This window comes from Pholcus phalangioides, unplaced genomic scaffold, assembly GCF_987345545.1.
Source record: "Pholcus phalangioides strain wild (caught in Gottingen) unplaced genomic scaffold, Ppha-v1.0 ptg000039l_1, whole genome shotgun sequence".
Lineage (NCBI taxonomy): Eukaryota > Metazoa > Arthropoda > Arachnida > Araneae > Pholcidae > Pholcus > Pholcus phalangioides.
Genome location: NW_028301625.1, coordinates 11,039,038 through 11,057,565, shown reverse-complemented (window position 1 = coordinate 11,057,565; position 18,528 = coordinate 11,039,038). Strand labels below are relative to the sequence as shown.

The window sequence follows — 18,528 nt, the reverse complement described above, 5'->3', positions numbered from 1 at the left end:
AGATATAGTCCGTTTTTACTCTGCTCCATTTTCAAAATTTCTGCCCCAAAAATAAAAGTTTGCTGCTTCAAAATGAATGAGGGGCACTTGCATCCCTGAAAATGTTATGTCAATTTTTTTTTACATTTCACGATGGCAAAGTTGTAAATATTTTGCCGACATGCGATACACTGTAGATTTTTGACTTATTACAATTTGCCTTCGTTGTTTCCGCATAAACTGAGAGAGAATTTTTTGTCACCTTCCAAAATTTTAACGAATGGGACTCCGGAATGCGAACAACTCAGTTTTTTGGTAAAAGTAACATATATATAACATTTTGCCATTTGAGCACGGAATTGCAGTAAAACTTGTCAATTCGGACAAATCTGCATTGGGCAGTTGTGAGTGGAACCGGCCATAATTACAGCACAATGTCAGCAACACTTTATTTTTGTATTCTAGATACCCCTCTAACCTGTATAGATTTTCATAGAACCGTACGTGTCCAACGTGGTAACACTATATGTGGTAACACAACGTACGTGTCCACTATATGTGGTAAGAATAACTGCGTTTTTCGTAGTTCGTTGTCAAAAATCACCTTGACGGAAGCCAGTTTAGATTAATTTGAAAACAATGTACCGTATGTCAGGACTTGACAAATCTAAAAAAACTTTCCGTGCCAGACAAATTTCCCTGGAGTCAACAATAGTTTTTTCCTCAAGAAAAACAGTCCGGATTTTCCGAGGCGTGCTCTTTTTTCCTGCAGGAAGAGAGATATTGTTATGAAGTCGGAAAATTCTGTGTCTCATTCTTGGACTCTGATTTTAACAATCAAATATAATAAAATTTATGCACCATTATCGATTTTATAGTCGCCGTGGTGGCCTGGGATTTGTCAAACCCTGTCGTATTTAAATTTTTGATCACATATTAACCCTTTCACTCCCATTTGGACATATATATCCCATAAAGGTTCCAAATTGGTAGTGAAGGGGTTAAAATATAATTTTTTTCTGCTTATGGAGTTCGCAGCGGCGCACAATCTGCATGTGAAAATTCATTCTTCAATAATAATGGAAGGTGTGTTTGTCCCGCTTTTGTTGAAAAAAAATGTCGATTTTTCCACTCACATCTATGCCATCTATAAATCTTTAGAATAAATATTTAAAAAAAAATTCAAATATCAATTCCAATCTCAATAAAAAAAAAGCTAGAAATAAGATGCAGCGGTACATAATACGCACCGAGAATTTTTTCTCTTAATCCGTGGATTATACGCAGGAAAAAATACGGTAAGTGGTATTTACTTTGATAGTATCTTATTTCATCTAAAATTTTGTCTCGTATTTATGGTGACCATACATCCCGTATTTTTCTGGCTGTCTCGACTTTTTTTACAAAAACGTCCTGGTTTTTCACGTATTTTTAACGAAGACGACTTGACTTTTTATTCTTCAAACCAGTAATTAAAATTATCTTCCCAACTCAGAAATTACATTACGATAATTACGACTACAAATAATATTCATCTCGCATATCTATCATGGTTTTTTTTAATTTACTGCACTTTCAAGTGGCGCTGCGTTTCTCGCGATTGGTGACGTTTCTGTGATTTTAGCATGAGTTGGCAACTTTGCTTTTGACATTTTTGGAGGTAATTGGCATGGTCCCGTATTTCGAAGCATAATTCCTCGAGCAAATATGGTCAGTCTACTCTTATCTCAATTTATCCTTTAAAAAAATTACGAATTGGCTCATGGCCGCCTGGCAGTCGAGTGGTTAGGGAACTAGCTTCTCACTGTGCAGGTGCCCGAACCGGGCATGGATGTCTACTAACACTAACAAATTCCCTGGACGGATCATGCTGATCCCTTGGGAATACGTGAAGATCACGTTATTTTATTATTTAAATTCGGTAATATCGCTGATATGAATAAATTCTAGTATTTATGAAAAATATGTATATAAACGCAGGATCTCAGGCACTTTATAGCGGAGAAAAAGTATCAAAATCTTTGACACGTTTGTCACCCGCGGTTCCCTATCCCACTGATCATATTACAAAATGGCGCCCTCTAATAATAATTTTTGTCGGGAAAATTATTTTTCCTTCATAACTACTGAGTAAGCACAGCACCATCAGTCTTGGCTCTCGACGCACACTTTGTGAACCATTGCCGTCTGTCAGAATTATTCGAACACTCATAGTTCTAATTTAATTAGTGAATAGAGTGGGTATCATATAGATAGTAGGGACTAACGCAGGGGTTCTTATTCTTAACCTATGGGTTACGGGGCTCCTGAGATCGATCGTAACAATCCACTCACAATCTGGAATTAAAAAGCAAACAATTCCCTAGAATTAATTTGAAATGATTCCAGAAAAGTGATGAAAAGTAATTCCAGAATTAATGGAAAATTCCGAATTCATGAAAAAGGTAATTTGAGAATTATTGAAGGCTTTCAATGTTCTTGGTATAGCCTTCAATAATCTTCGTTTCCTGTTCGATTCCAGGCTGTATTTCCCACCTGTTAAGACACCATGGACTAGGCGCTTTACTTAGTTCGAAAACTAATAATTTTGTTAATTAGAAACATTTAACAAAAATTTAATTTTGAAAGTCATTAATTTAATAATTTGTCTATGAATACGATTAATTTTATTCAAAATTCATTGATTGCAACTTCTAAAATGCATGCTTCTCTAGTGATAAAAATTTCTTAGGCATGTATAACTTAGTACAGAAATGTCGTCTGGTTCAGCCTTATTCTTCCGGGATCTCGGGAGATGAGTTCCGACTCATGGGAAATTCCCGGTTACATTTCAGGTGCGGGATTCTGGAAAAGAAACCTTAATAGGTACCCATTAGAATATTTTCTAATGAAATAATAGTGTGAAAATTTTCTTAGATGTTGGGACAAAAAACAAATATTTCGATAGCATTATATTTTCTTTTTTGTTACAATAGCTAAATTTTAGACGAATGCGTGAAAAATCCAAACTGGTTATTAGGTTTGCGTCTATTTTGCTTGAATATTTTAAGACAATGGAACTTATGCGTTTTTGTTTCTTGAAATCTGTATCGATTTTATGAAATTTATCTGAATACTTTTCAAAGAAACTGAAAGGAAGAAAGTTAGATATAGTCCTATGTGCTTTAATTTCATTCGGATTTTTTTTGTACAATATTTCTGTATTTGTTTATAGATAATTATTTTGCATTGTCTCATGAGAATTTCTACCGAACAGTTTTAATTTTTACAACGTGATTCCGGCTATTCAGTCGTAATAAGATAGTTGATAAAACATTTTACCGAAAATTTTTTTAAATTTTATTTGTAGTAGTCTGAAAAGCGTGTGCACTGAGACGTATTTCATTGTCAATCATTTATGGGTCAAGTTCAATTACTTTCATTCATCAAATTGATTTTTTATGAAGCAGGTGATTGCATCGTTTTCTGCCACGTGCGTGTGAAATAATACAGCACATTTTTTTCCTTTTTTTTACGTAATCTTTTCATCTAAATTACATGAAATGGGAACGATTATTTCCGCTGCTCCAGCCCCACTCCGTATTCGCGTTATCTTCAATTTTGAATAAAAGCTTACCCAGGCGCTTAGTGAGCAATGATTATGACGGCTGTTAACTTATTTTTCTGAATAAACGCTCGTCGTTTTGAAAACATGACTTTGTATACTCGCGGCACTTACGCTGATCCAGAGCGAATGTTATATTTTTTAGACAAATTTAATATTTTTTATTTAAAAAGAAATCGTGAAAATATTAATCAGCAATATTTTTATTTCCGTGAGGTAGCCTGTACATAGATATCAACTCATTGAAATGCAATTAAATTAAAACTGGCAAATACTCGGAATTAATACCGATAATTCAGAATCAGGTAGTGAAGTAACACTTGTTTGCGGAATGAAAGTTTCGTTGTGGGAAGATGCACCACTTAATAAGCATGGTACCGTACACGAATTTAAAAAAATCGATTGGGACGTGTAATACATTAAAAAAATTTTTAATCATATAAATTATAAAGAAACTGCACAGTTATATTTTATATGGATTGCTCACAGTTGTGAAATAGAGGGTGGCCGACTCACGTTCATATCAATTTAATTCCATTAATACGCAATTCAGTTTAGGAAACCACAAAAAATGACGGACTTCCACGTGGTTTCTGTTATGTCATCCCATTGTTTTTTTGGGAGCTTCTAGCGAAATAACATGTTCAAGACTTTTTATTCGAAGTACACTTTTTTTTTTTTTCGACTGCAGCTGTATTTCGAGTATTTACAAAATTTTTTCCTTGTAGAATTCAGTTTAAAGCCACGTTTGCTCAGAGTGGGCAATATCACTCCAGGAAAGCTGTGGAAGCTACGGTTATATAGGATTCCATGAGTTTGCTTGAGTTTAAGGCGATGAGAGAAAAAAAAATCTGAAGACGGGGCTATGGAACACAAAAAGTTTGAGAAACTATAGTCTAAAGACAAAAACAGTTTTAGAGAATCACCTCAACAGGTGATGCTCTAAATTCGGGGTTTCCAAACTATGCTCCGCCAAAGATTTCTTGGTGAACCGCGAAGAGATTGGAGAATAAATGAATCCAGTATTTATATAAAAAATTAGATTTATTCTAGGTTATGCCAGGGTTGTCAAATTTGCTCCCCGGGCTGGGTTTTTTAGGGAAAATGGTTTTTTTTTTTGGGGCAAATTGTTTTCGAAGAAAATGTGTTGCTTTCAGGTGAACATTTTATTTTAAGGTTAGTTTATGTATTCCAGAAATTGTTGCATAGTGCAATGTTTAGAATATGTATATTTTGAAGTATTTTAAAGATTTTTTTGGGAAAAAAGAAGTAAATAATTTTTTGGAATTACGAACACAACTTTTTATAATTCTTCCGACTACTTTTTTTTGTAAGCATTTAGGTACGAGATTCACATGTTAAAATGTTACGAGAAACTGCAAACAGAAAATGTATCCATGTGAACTTAAATATGTAATATATGTATTATACCTGATATGTGATAGACATATGCAAAGAAATTACTGCTTATTTATAATCTATATATAATCGATTGTCTGTCTGTGTGTGTCTTCTCTATACAAATCTACAATTTTAGATTGATCATCACCAAATTTTGCATATATACCAAATGGGACCCGACTTGAACGATAGGCTACTTTAAAATTTCGTCAGAGCAGGTCAAATGCCCCAAATGGGCAAAACACTGTAGGGCAACAATGGTTTTTGGGCCTCAACCATCACTTTCGGAACGTTTACTTTGGTTACCGTGGTTCCCTAGCAATGCGTTTCAGACGTGTACATGCCTTTACAATGGTTTGTCACTACTTTAACGCTACCAGTGTATGTATAATAGTTTATGCCTTTATAATGGTTTTCCACTTTTTCAATCCTCCCAGTAATGAGAGTTTTTTGAATAGACGTCAGAATCATCATCAACATCACTTTGAGGGACAGGCAAAGGATGATCCTCATAGAAATCAATGTTGAAATTGCCGATTTTACTGTAGAAATGCAGAAATTTAGTGGAGTTTTCCGCCACATCAATAATTTAAAAAATTGTATTGAATTCTCGATTTTTGAAATATTGAGTTCGCTTAGGGCCGTATTCACCGACATGGTTTAAGCTATAGTCACAATTTTTTGATAAGAGATCGACACGGATTGGTTAGATTCGGGGTTTTAACCAATCTATGTTGATCTCTTATCCAAAAATTGTAACTACAGGTTTAAACCATGTCGGTGAATACGGCCATAGACTAAAGATATAATAGACCGCGCACGCTATTCATAAAACTTGTCGAACGTGAAAAAAAGATGAGCAGTATTGTCGGGGAAGAACAGGTTCTGCGCTATTACATTTGGCTCGTTTTCGCAGAACATAGTGATTTCGTGTTAATGCTAGAATGTTGTTGTAACGAAATTTGACTCGATCGAGTTGATGAAAACTTTCCTTCATTTCTTCAATGAATTTCATTCATTCTTTTGTAAAATATTTAGGGAATGAGGGATTCGAAAAAAAAAAATCAATTCTATATAATTAAAAAAATTTCGTTTTTCAATTTTTGTTTATTTTTCCAAAAGGGAAAAAATTCCTAATAATTTAAGACTTTTGAGTTTTTAAATCCTATTATATATACAGCCTATTTCATTTATATATTTAAATATTCTTTTCTCATTCACTTTGTCACTTTTAATTTCGAAAATTTATTTTAACTAGGGGTTATTAAAACAAAAATTATCTTCCAAGAATGACTGGCCGCTGTGGTGGTCGAGTGGTTATAGTGCCGGACTCGTGATGCGAGAATCCGGGTTCGAACCCCACAGTGGTGGTCGGCTGAAGTTGGTTTTCTGTGGTTCCCAACTTCAAGGCGCAAATGCGAGCCGATCTCCCCGTCAAAAAGTCTCGCCACAGAGAGCAACAGTCCTACAACGGTAAATCATTCAACCATAACACTTCACTCATAGTTAGTAAAAACTGGGGGCAGATGACAGCACTACACATAACAAGCATTACACAGAAAAAAAACAAACTTTACGTCAGGTTGCACTACACGTACACGCACATTCCCGCATGTACCGATTCGTTTGGGGTTCCGCGGGGGGGGGGGGGGGGGTGCATGTGTGGTGTAGCAGAAGTAGGTAGGGGCTCGGGGATCCATGATGTTCTTAAGTCAGCCACCTCGTTGGGCAATTTGCCTGTTGTGGCGTTGTATTTGTATTTGTATAACATTAAAATTACTTTAATCATACATTTATTTTGAGTATATAATTATAATGCATCATATTATGTTATGTAACACATTCACACTCATACCATATTCAGTCATGAAATATTTAAATAATAAGTAAAAGTTTCATTTCCAACATTCTTGAAAAACCTTTTATAACCTTATCGCACAAAAATGTAAACACTTACATAATATTTCAGGAATAAAATGAATTTTTCAAGAAAATTGCAATACCTCATCGTCAGTACTTTTCTAAATTATAAATGAAATTTCGTGTAGCGTGTGTGTGTAATAATTTAGAGTACGTAAATGTATGTTACATGTGACATATGTGTAACCTCTTCGCTCCAGAAGTATACATATGTGAATCTTCATTTTTTTTTTAGGTATTAAGTAGTTTTTAGAATGATTCTTTCATTCAGTTAACATCTGAGGTACACATAGTGACTTCAGATCTTAACTCAGATTGTCCTAATAAAGATATTGAGTGAAAATTAATTAATCAATTAATTAATTGATTTTTGTTGTTTGAGGGCAATTTCACATACAACAAACACAAATTAATCAATAAAAAAATTTCTTTTCTGTAATAGTTTTATCTCAGGCGTGAAGAGAGGTAAAAATACTATTTTTAGAGGTAGTTATACATTTTTATCCAAAACTGCAATTGTCTAGAGAGTGCGTTTTCATTACATTCTATTTAAATAAAATATTTGCCATAAATTCCTCATTCTGAAAAGCATAGTTTCTTCAAGTTGAGCGAAACTCGAATAAACTCACTAGCTCGCCAAATCTTGCGGAGACGTATATTTCAGTTAAAAGCTAATAAAACTCATTACTTCAATCATTTATTGCCAAAAATTCTATTAAAACATTTAATAATGGCTCATGACATTTGAATTTTACCAAAACTTGGAACTTTAATTGAATTAAATCCAAAATGAAATCGTTAAAAACTGAGACTACGTCAGAAATCCATTGAATCGTCAATTTAATATTCCAATTTTTAATTTTTAAGAAGGGGAATAAGCAAAAAAGTATTCCCTTGTGAAAGGATACTGGTCCCCCTTTCCTAAACCGTTCAGAACATCCGAAAGCTGCGCAAGTGTTGGCCATTCTAATCAAAAATAAGATAGCGCGTGTAGATCGTCATACGAATAGCCATAAGGAAAGCATTGAAAGCGAGATTCCCTGACCAGATTTTTGACCGGTGTCACGTGACTCCGGATCTTTGCTTCACATTGTAACCCCTCGCGCGCGCTCTATATTATTCTTACTCTGTGAATTCGGCCCTTAGAGATATGAAGCCCGAAAATTAAATATGAAGTAATTAGCCGGACCTACTTTTGAGTTGGATATCCGTGCGATAACATTGATTTCAACTTTTTATTTATATCTGCTCAAGCATGAAAATTAATGTCTCCGTATTGTCTTTTGATATTCAACTGCATAAATAGTTTAGGATGTTTTTTAAAATTAATTACCGGCCAGTAAAAAGTACATCGAAGAAATTCCGCAGCTTTAATTAAGCATTTTTTTGAAGCAGAAACATTCAGATGGATAACTTTAAGTTCGGGGTATCAATATCTAGCGCCCCTTGAAAAAGGAAAACAATATTCATTTCTACGTTTCTTTAAATCTAGATTTGTTTATTTCATGAGTCGTGCAGGAAGTCGCCATGTTGCTTTACGTGGACACAGTTTGTATATCCCTCAAAGAAAGAGGGAGATATCACGTGATCCAAAAAGACTCATTAAGAAAACCCGGGCAGCGCCGGGTATTATAGCTAGTTTCCACACACACACAAATCCTTGTATAAATAAATTCAAGCCTCTGTGAGGAAGTGTACCAATGTATGTAAACTGAATTTTCATTCAAAAAATATTTACATGTTCGCATTACATTTTTATAAGTTTTATACAGGTACATCACTTTCATAACTGAAATAAATATCAAGAGACAAAAATAACATTATCTCATAACAAAAAGAAAACAACTTTGTGGGATTCTTGAATTCAACATTGGTAATAAACACCTTCAAGTGAAACAGAACAAAAAATATAGTTTTTCTCCAAAAATAAGACCTAACCAGAAAATAAGCCTTAGCTTGACTTTTTTAAGATGCTCACAATATAAGCCCGACTCTCGAAAATTAGCCTGTTAAAATCGTCAGCCAGATGAAGACATTCTGTTGCTATACATGACAGGTTGTCTTGTATAAAGTGATATTAATATACAATGTTATTGGCATTTGTATTTAATAATAATTCACGTTATTCTGTAGTTTTAAGTTCCCAAAAATGGCTAATTTGGAAAAGTGGAAAACACCTTCAGAGTAATGAATCCTCAGAATGACTGCTATCTCCTCCTCTTCATCAGATCATTTTTTACTTATTACTGCTCTTTTAAAAATATTTCAGAATTTTAATTTAATAAAGCAGATATTTTTCAACAGTGAGGAATTCAAGAAAAAAAGAAGCACGTGACTTTAGCTCCTGAAAGTTTGGGTTCGATTAAAAAAACAAAAACTTAATGGTTCTGGTTACATAGCCAAAGGTTTCATTTTCGACGGATCAGGACACTTTTGAATACATTTTCTGCAGTGTTTAAAAAATTTGGAGAAAAAAAAAATTCAGGCACCATTCTCATTTCTCAGAATTTTCATTATCCAAATTCATTTGTTTTACCACAAATAATTTTCTTGCTACAGTTCTGCATGCAACTCAAGGTTCAGATACAATTATGCAGAAGTGGGTGTTTTTGTGTGTGAACAATTATTCCCTTGTTGTGTGCTCAATTTTATCAATCAAATACATAGTTTAACGTGCACCAAAAATTTATATTTAGGCATAATGTAAGATGTACACAAAGGGTGCACATACATGTTTAAATTAGATATGTTGAGGTTGTGGTGAAAAATTCAATTTTGCCCAAAAAAACCCGCCCGGGCTGGGTTTTTTACAACCCTGGGTTATTAGCCATTTTCTTTGTGAATCAACAAAAGCAAATGTCATTTTCAATATAAAATATATCGGAGCAAAAAATTCTGAGTTTTCACTAAACTGAAATATCTAAGGGTATTTCTACCGGGGTTGGGCCAACACCTTCTATACCAGAAAGCCTCCGCGGGAAGCTTTGACGTCACTGAAATCGTCCAATCCACCTGTAGCCATTTGATATAGCATTCCGACGTATGCGAAATCTTTACCTTTTTTGCTGTATATTCAATGACTATAGGTGATATAGACGACTTCAGTGACGTCACGAGATTCGCGCGGAAGCTTTCTGCTATAGATGTTGGTTGGGCCCGTACTTTAAGATGGCCGTGCACCATATGCCGCCATTGAATCGCGATTAACTTGTATGATTTCGATCTGGCATGCCGGATTATAGTGTCATACGCATTCCACCATATTTTCAGTCGCCCACCTGCCTGGTATAGTTGGATATTGGACAAGTCATTCCATGCACTACCATAAATATACAATGGTCCATTCCACTCGCACAAAACTTTTATTTAGTGTATTAATTTTTTCAAACGAAAAATACATTAAATAACAGTAATCGTCGTTTTAACATGCTGTCCTCGGGCAAAGTGATATTCCTTGGTCCTTATATAGTTTTAAGTACCTGCCCCTACCAATTACTGTACTTTCTCTCGAAAATCATAGTGCAATTCTCGATATCACAAGACCACCTATGCACTTGAGGCACCCGGGCCCATGCATTGAGACTGCCCGCTGTAGACTAGTGTAGCCACTGTGTGTTCGTTCGGGAATCGTGCTGGACTCTCATCATGAGGATTCAGGATCGAACCCCGTTGACACACAGTGGTGGTCGGCTGAAGTTGGTTTTCCAATTTCGAGGCGCGAATGCGAGCCGGTCTCCTATTTAGAAAAGTCTCCGCAAAGAGCAGGCAGACCAATACGATACTTAAATAACATGAAAAAATTCAAGCATTTTCCATCTTTACTTCAAAATGTGGAAGTTGAATGTTAGCACCAGCAAAGAACGCGAAACAAGCACAACTCTAACAACATAAATACGTTAGGGCCATGCATATACATACTCTCACAACACGTTCCGTCTTATTGTTAGAAATTCCTAAGAGGAATATGTACGAGGTGCATGTTCGGTTAGGTACAGTCCGTCTCAAAAGGTTAGATAATGCACTTTTCTTGAAATAAGAAAAATACGGTGAATAAAATTAACACCTTTTAATGGACAATACCTAAAGCATTTGAACACTTATAAAAAAAAATTCTGCGCAAGAACATTTAGATTATTTATGGCATCAGAAATACAAAAAATCGCCGTCTCAAAAGTTGGAAGATAATTTAGATTTAAAAAAATATTATTAGATTTTAATAGCTAATAGACGTTTCATTTTTCTCTAACGACCTCAAACACACTATCCTCCATGGATCTAATTAAATTCTGTAGGGTTTCGATATCAAAACTGTATTATGCTTCCATGATAGAGCTCAAGTCATCAACAGCGAATACTGTACTTGCAAACACATTTATTGTAAGTATGCCCCATACATCCTTAATAGAATTCAAGTCAGGACTCATCGATGGCCAGTCTGAAACCGGTACATTTTCGCGATTAAAGAGCTTTTTTGTGTCAGCAGATCTTTGAATAGACAAGTTCTAATGGTGAAATGTCAAGTTTGGTCCTCTTAAATCTTTTCCAATCAGTCGTAGCAAATTGTTCTCGAGAATCTCTTTTAAGCATCAGAGTAGAGATGTGAGGTGAGAATATTCTCCTGGATGTAAAAATTAGAAAATAATCAAGAATAATCATTTTTCTTTTCAATTTAAATTTTTTTACTAATTTTGTTTGTATTATGAAATATAAACCAGTTTTTTTTTCATTGCCTGAAACATTTAAAACAAATTTTTTTTTGATATATACACCCCCAATGACAACTTTTAGTTCCAGAATATTCTTATGGTCAATAAGAGATTTTAAAAGTTTGATTATAAAGATTTTAGAAACCTTTTGGATTAAAACCTGAAAAGTTATTTAAAATTAGATAAATTTTCAGAAATAAGTTCAAAGCGCAAAAGTCAAAGTTGATTGACAAAGGAAGCTATTCTTATACAATCACCTTCATTCTAAGAAGACAGAGAACTGTTTTCTTCAATGTACATACACTTAAATTCTGTATCACTCGCATCTCTTTGCAAGTTATGCAATTGTTGGTTTCATTTTCTTGCTTTTTAAAAAAAATATATTGTGGACTACGAATTTAATATTCCCTGTCTTGTTGACGGGAAGAGAGATTTTAAGAATATTCTCTCGAAGGACTACTATTATATAAATTACCAGAGAATATTCTTATCGTGAAATAATAAGAATTATTCTTAAGTTAGAATCTTGTAGAGATTGATTATTATAAATGTATAATTATTTTACAAATATTCTTGAGAATAATCTCTGGAAGATATTATAAATAACTGAAGAATATTCTCATCGAGGTGAATATATTCTCTGGAAGGACTATTATTAATAACTTGAGAACTTTAAATGCGAGCCGATCTCCCCGTTAAAAAGTCTCGCCACAGAGAGCAACAGTCCTACAAACAGTACAAATATTCAGTCATTACACTTCACTTCTGAGATATAGATGGCAGCACTGAAAAATCATACACAACACTAGATACGCACTCAGACTGTTAGGTACACATATTTACACTTCCGGCACAACTCACTAGGTAGTAAATTGCCCATGGCGATAGACCTGAGTTGTGCTCGGCTTGAAAAAAAAAGAAAAAAAAGTTACATTCTCAGGTAAAAGTACTTTATCCTGGTGAAGGATTACAAGCGCTTTTCGATAATTTCACAATAAAATGACAACCATTTGCTTCAGTTTTTTGTGTGATCTGGTCGCTGCAATAGAAGACCGTACGCACAAGACTCAGATTTCCTATTTCTTTCTTAATATATCGTATGTATGTATCAGGATTTCATCGTGTTTGACAAATATTATAGAAAAAGATTTTTAATTCCCTCTGCGCGGAATTCCTTTAGAATAAACTGGCCCCTAACTTTTTAAGATATAGATGTTATAGTAAATGTAACAACCGGTTATTATGCATAACCGATTTATGTGCAATAACCGAATTTATCATTTACCATAACACATTTTTTTAAATAACAAGTAGGCTTTATAAATGAATATATATATGTAGATTTAGTTATCAATATCGCGATGGATTACTTTCTTATCGAAGAAAGTTGCAGTAAATACTTTCCAAGTTAGAAGTAAATTTCTTTTGGTATAAAAAAAATTGCACATATTTTGATTTCTTGTTGATTAGGGACCATATAAAAATCGTAGTATACTCTCAATTTTCAATTAACGAGGATTAAATTATCAAATTTTAGATTATTTTTCATATTAACGTTCAGATGAAATTGTTTGGAATTTTAGTAAATAATTAGGAATGAAAATTAATTTTTTATTCCAATCTTTCGATAGAAACACCCTGTGTACATAGCACCCTCTTCCAGATAGATGTACTAACGTGGATGAGAAGTGTTATAGGATAATTTGTACTAATAAGCTTTTTGTTTTGGCGCATTTTGACCTTATTTGTCCTCGCGCCAATAAACCAATCCAATTCAACTAATACGCTTATAAAATTCCTTATTCCGCGTGGTTAGGTTTTAGGAGTGCTGAACAATAGTGCTTTGCTCCTAAAAAGTGCTCCGTGACAAGTTTGGGAGCCACTGATATCTATAAATTAAATGCACATGTGGCTTTTGACAGCATCAAGTGTTTTCACTCATTGGCATTTCGATGGAAGGAAAACAAATGGAAGTGTGTTGTAACTTGACAAATCCCAGGCGTTAGGCCTAGTCGCCATAACGACTAAAAAGTTGGTACTGGTGATTAGTTTTCTTCGTGAGATTACTAAATTTGAGTCTGAGGGCAACATAAATTTTGTGGAATTTATGTGAACGCATCCACCAGCATGAAAAAGTAAAGAAAAAAACGAAACATTTTGGACAGTTCAACTTCTCTTAAGCAGTATGGCTGTCAGACCCCAGACATGACCACACAGGAGATGTAAGCCCATTACCAGGGTTGAGCTAAGCTTTAATTTTTTGTCAAGCCTAGTGAAATGTTTGGTCAGTGTGGTGAATGTGATAAAACACTACTATGTAGACCTATGATTTTTTTTTGTAACCGAAGAGAGAAAAATTATTCTTTTTCAGTGTGTTTCACATAAGCATGTCACACTCAATATCGATCCCTACAGTTTTCACTCTCTTCACGAAATGTTCGTGGAGTGTACCGTAATGTTTACAATCTCTGCCAAATTTTGATTTGTTAACTTCGGGTTTTCATCTATATCCGCCAGGGTACACCGATTAAAATCACAATTAAATCACTGGATTAAAAAAATTCATCGATTTAAATCACACACAAAATTTAAATTTCGTTTTTTCTTTACATAACTTCAATGATATTGAAATAAAAGTAACCTGGTAAGGTATATATGTATGTGTGTATATATATTATTGGTGTTTGGTAAAGTTCGTGATTGAAAGAAAAGTATAGACGATTTTCGGGGTAAATATAGAGACTCTTAATCCCTAGATACAGTGCAGAAAGAAAGCTGTTCTCTATTTTTAGGTTATGCGCATGGAAAAAATAGCGGAAAAATATAGGGAGCTAAACAACTGCACTAAATATTGTCAATGCATTACAATGTGGCACTAGGGTTCCCCCGATTAAAAAACAAATTATTTTTTGTATAAAACCTTGAATTCTATGCCCTAATTGCTGATTTAAAATATTTATATATGTAATACTGTTAATGTGATACTGATAGCAGTCATTACTTTAGGGGGATGTAGGGCACCCTCACATGAATAAAAACACTTGTGTAAGAGAAAAATGTTAATCCATGAAGTTAATTCGGGATTATTAAAAATTATTTTTTGTATAAAGCCTTGAATTCTATGCCCTAATTGCTGATTCAAATTAATAGTTGTACCACAACATAAATATCATTGGGCTTCAGACTTTTTTACACTTTTCATATTAAAATTTAGAGTTTGCTCTTTTTTACCAAACTCATAAATCCGTGAAAGAATAAAAATGCTTAAATTAGTGAGCAGCATCAAGCAAGACGAGGACACATAAATGCATCCATCAATTTCGCAAGAAAAAATCTTATCAGTAGAATTTGTTTTTTATTTAGTTGTTGCTGAATGGCCCTATGGTTGTGAATCGAGAAACCTGTATCATATGTGTGATAAATCCTAGGACGTTTTCGACTCGCTGCCTTGGACTAAACCAATATCACTGCCTCCTGCCCTGCTAAAACAGAACTGGGAGTTCTGTAGAAAAACGTATATTCATCACGATACGTGACCCCCCCCCCCTCCCCATCCAGTGTATATCAAAGCGTGTGGGTGAGAGAAAAATCTTGTTAACAGCAAAAATCTGTTTATAGGAATCGCAAAGCAGCTGCAAAGAAATAAATTTTCAAATAGCTCCGCCGAAAAAGATAGACACGCGTATTTCTTTTATATGTCATCAAACCATAAATAAGAAAGCTCCTTCTGCAAGAACTCTTGAAGGGTAGGCTAAACAAGTGTATATCAAATCTGTTTGTGACCAGGAATAATAAAAAAAAACCCATGATCATACTTCCGTTAAAAGAGATATAGCAATGTTTGAGTGAGAAAGGCGTATCCTAGCAGCAAAAATGCTTGATCGTTAAGAAATATTTTTTTTCCATCTTCTAGATAACTTTGAAATAATACCGAATAAATAAATAAAAAAAATTGAGGTATTTTATAATGCTAGTGGTAAATGATCAAAGGACTATATTTTTGGCGATTTTGTATTGTAGTATAGTGAAATGTTCTTCAATCATTTTGAGTATCGCACACGTGCTTTTGTTTACATTAGGACAGAAGTGAGAAGGAACAAACGGAGTTGCCAACAGGTGGCGCTAACGCTCTTCCTTCGGCCACCACGTCAGTGTTTGTCAAGATTGTCTTTTCGACAGTTAGAAACCGATTCATTTTCCAGCAGGACGGGGCATCACCACACTGGAGCTTGGACGTTTGAGAATTTTTGAACAATCTCATTCCTAAATGATGGATCGGCAGTACGGGACCTGACGATTCAGTTAAACATCACTGGCCTCCAAGATCGCCGGACCTCACAGTGCGCGATTTCTTCTTGTGGGGGGTTTATAAAAGACTATGTGCCATCCCGTCCAGCTACATTAGCCGAACTGAAGATACGCATAACAGCAGTAGTGTATGCAAATATGCTCGCTAAAGTTTGGGACGAATTTGACTACCGTATAGACATGCCGCGCATCCCAAGGTGGACATATTGAGCACCTTTAATTTTATTTGTAAAACTTGATAAGATTAATTTTATATTACACATGGCTAAAGTGTTCAATATTTTTCGTAATATGCGCATTTCAAATCGGGTGATTCTTTTTGAAACACCCTGTATATTGATATAAAGTATGTAAGTTATTTAAAATTATATACAGTACCAAAATTTCTCATTCTTACCCCATTTTCTAACCTTGGACTACATCCTGATGCTCTCTATCTTTAGCAAATTCATGAATGAGAATTGCATCACACATCTAAATGTGGTTATGTATTATCTCACACAGGCTTTTGTTTTTCCCCCTTCACAAAGAAGCAGTAGTGACTTCACCATCATACTAGGAGCACACACAGGTGGTCTTATAATCCAATAAAGACACCAGCTGCCCCTATAGGATAAAGACCAGTGAACTAGGAGTTACATTACCTCACAGACATTTTCATTTTATTTCCATAACAAGCAACACATCTCGTAGGCCTACTGTATATCACCACCGGGATTAATATTCAATTAATTTCATATTATTATATTCGTTTTTCAATACTTTCACCATTACCCTCAGTTAAGGTTCACTTGTACAATAGTAAGTGATTTATGAAACACAATCAGCTATATACAGGGTGATTACGATTACAGTTCTGATTCCAAAACACTATACAATGAGAACTACTGGTGAGAATGACTTGAAAATTTGCATGGATACTTCTGAAGCAATGGAATTTTCTTTGGCGAAAAAAAATGTATTTAAAAATGTACAAGTAGAAGATGCTATGTTGCGAGAGGTATAATCTATTTTGTGCAACCACAATCATTTCGGCACTTCAGCAGCATCAGTGTGTGTGGATAGCACAACTGTTATTCAAGATGAACATTGCAACACCAGCAAAGCAGCTGCTGAAGAACCATTTTGACAATAACAGGATGACTCAACACCTGGCTGCCACGTTCACCTGACCTTAACCCTTGCAACTTTTGGCTTTTGAGGGTACTCCAATACAGTGGTCGGATTGCAAACTTTGGTGAATTCGAAGCACGTCCAGGGCCGGAACTAGAGGGGGTGGGTGGCAAAATTTAGGGGTGGGAACAAATAACACCGTTATAAAATTATCGAATTTTAAAGTGGTGGCTGCAAAAATCCTAGTTACGGGCCTGTCCACATTACCGTGACATCCTGATCTGTTGTTGAACAGGAATTTTTGCGTTTCCACCTTATAGTCAGAACACAGTGGAACATACACGTATATAAAAATTACGTCATTGTTTTATTAATATTCATACTTAAAATTTGTTCTCGTCATGTCAAGGAAAAAAAATTATCTTATTTTTATATGGTCATCCGTTATAGCGCACTTTGACCTAATTGGTCCTTGCGCCACAAAAACCAAAATCCAATCCACGTGTATAATATTTCTTGTACAAGTTGTTTGTTCAATGACTTCGTTTTTGTGATGTTTCCATGAATTATAAAATCGTGCGTTGCTAATTAAGTTATTTTGCCTGTTTCCATTCTGCGAGCAAATTTCCTATGAATTGGATGAGTACAGACAGCGTCATCTATTTTAGATTTTTAAGTATTTTTCTCCCCCCCTCGCCATACAAAATTTCATTGCTTCAGAAATGTTCATGCAAATTTTAACTTCATTCTGACCAGTGGTTCTTATTTACAATGTTTTGAAATCGGAAATTAATTATAATCACCCTGTATATCGTAAATCATCTCTAATCAATCTGCATTAATTATGCTTGCCTAAACACGTCGTGTTTACCTAGATTTTATCAGTTTTTGCAAAATAGCTTCCTAATTAAACATATTTAAAGTAATTGGAGAAAATGTCTTTATTATAGGGTTAATAATAACATTGAGAGAGAATTTTCCAATACAAAATAATTCTTTGAGCTAAGCTATAAAATAATTAAATTGCAAAAGTTGGTTTTTGTTAAAATGTAAAAAATATTTGTAGATTATTGTTATATCCTCTATTTTTTTTCTCATATTTAAACATTTTGTTTTAATTAGAATTTAGAATGATTTTCAGAAATTTTATTGTTTTTAGTGTAAATGCTATTTAAACCAAAAAAAAAAAAAAACGGTTTTTGGTTTTTTTACCAACCCTGCCCTGGATTAATATTAAAATTACATGTATTATGATAAAGGCAGACTGAACATCTCGGTAGGCTTCTCCTTGTTGCCACATAAAACGTTTAACCCTATAAGTGGCATTCATGAGATCTCCCCTCCTTAAAAGCCTCTTATTCTAGCAGTGACGGGCCCAGATATTTTGTAAAGTTGATTTCTCAATGGAACACTTTTCCCTATGTGGGTCATTTCCCCCAAAAATGTACATTTCACATTTTTTCAGAAAAATTCCAAAAGTTAAATTTCAAAATAAAA

At 34.4% G+C, this 18,528-nt stretch overlaps 1 protein-coding gene across 5 annotated transcripts in view; it reads left to right on the top strand.

The window, feature by feature from the left end:
• Window positions 1-18,528, top strand: part of LOC149065565 (uncharacterized) — a 259,702-nt gene that overhangs the window by 39,501 nt on the left and 201,673 nt on the right. The gene's annotated exons all lie outside the window — the stretch shown is intronic.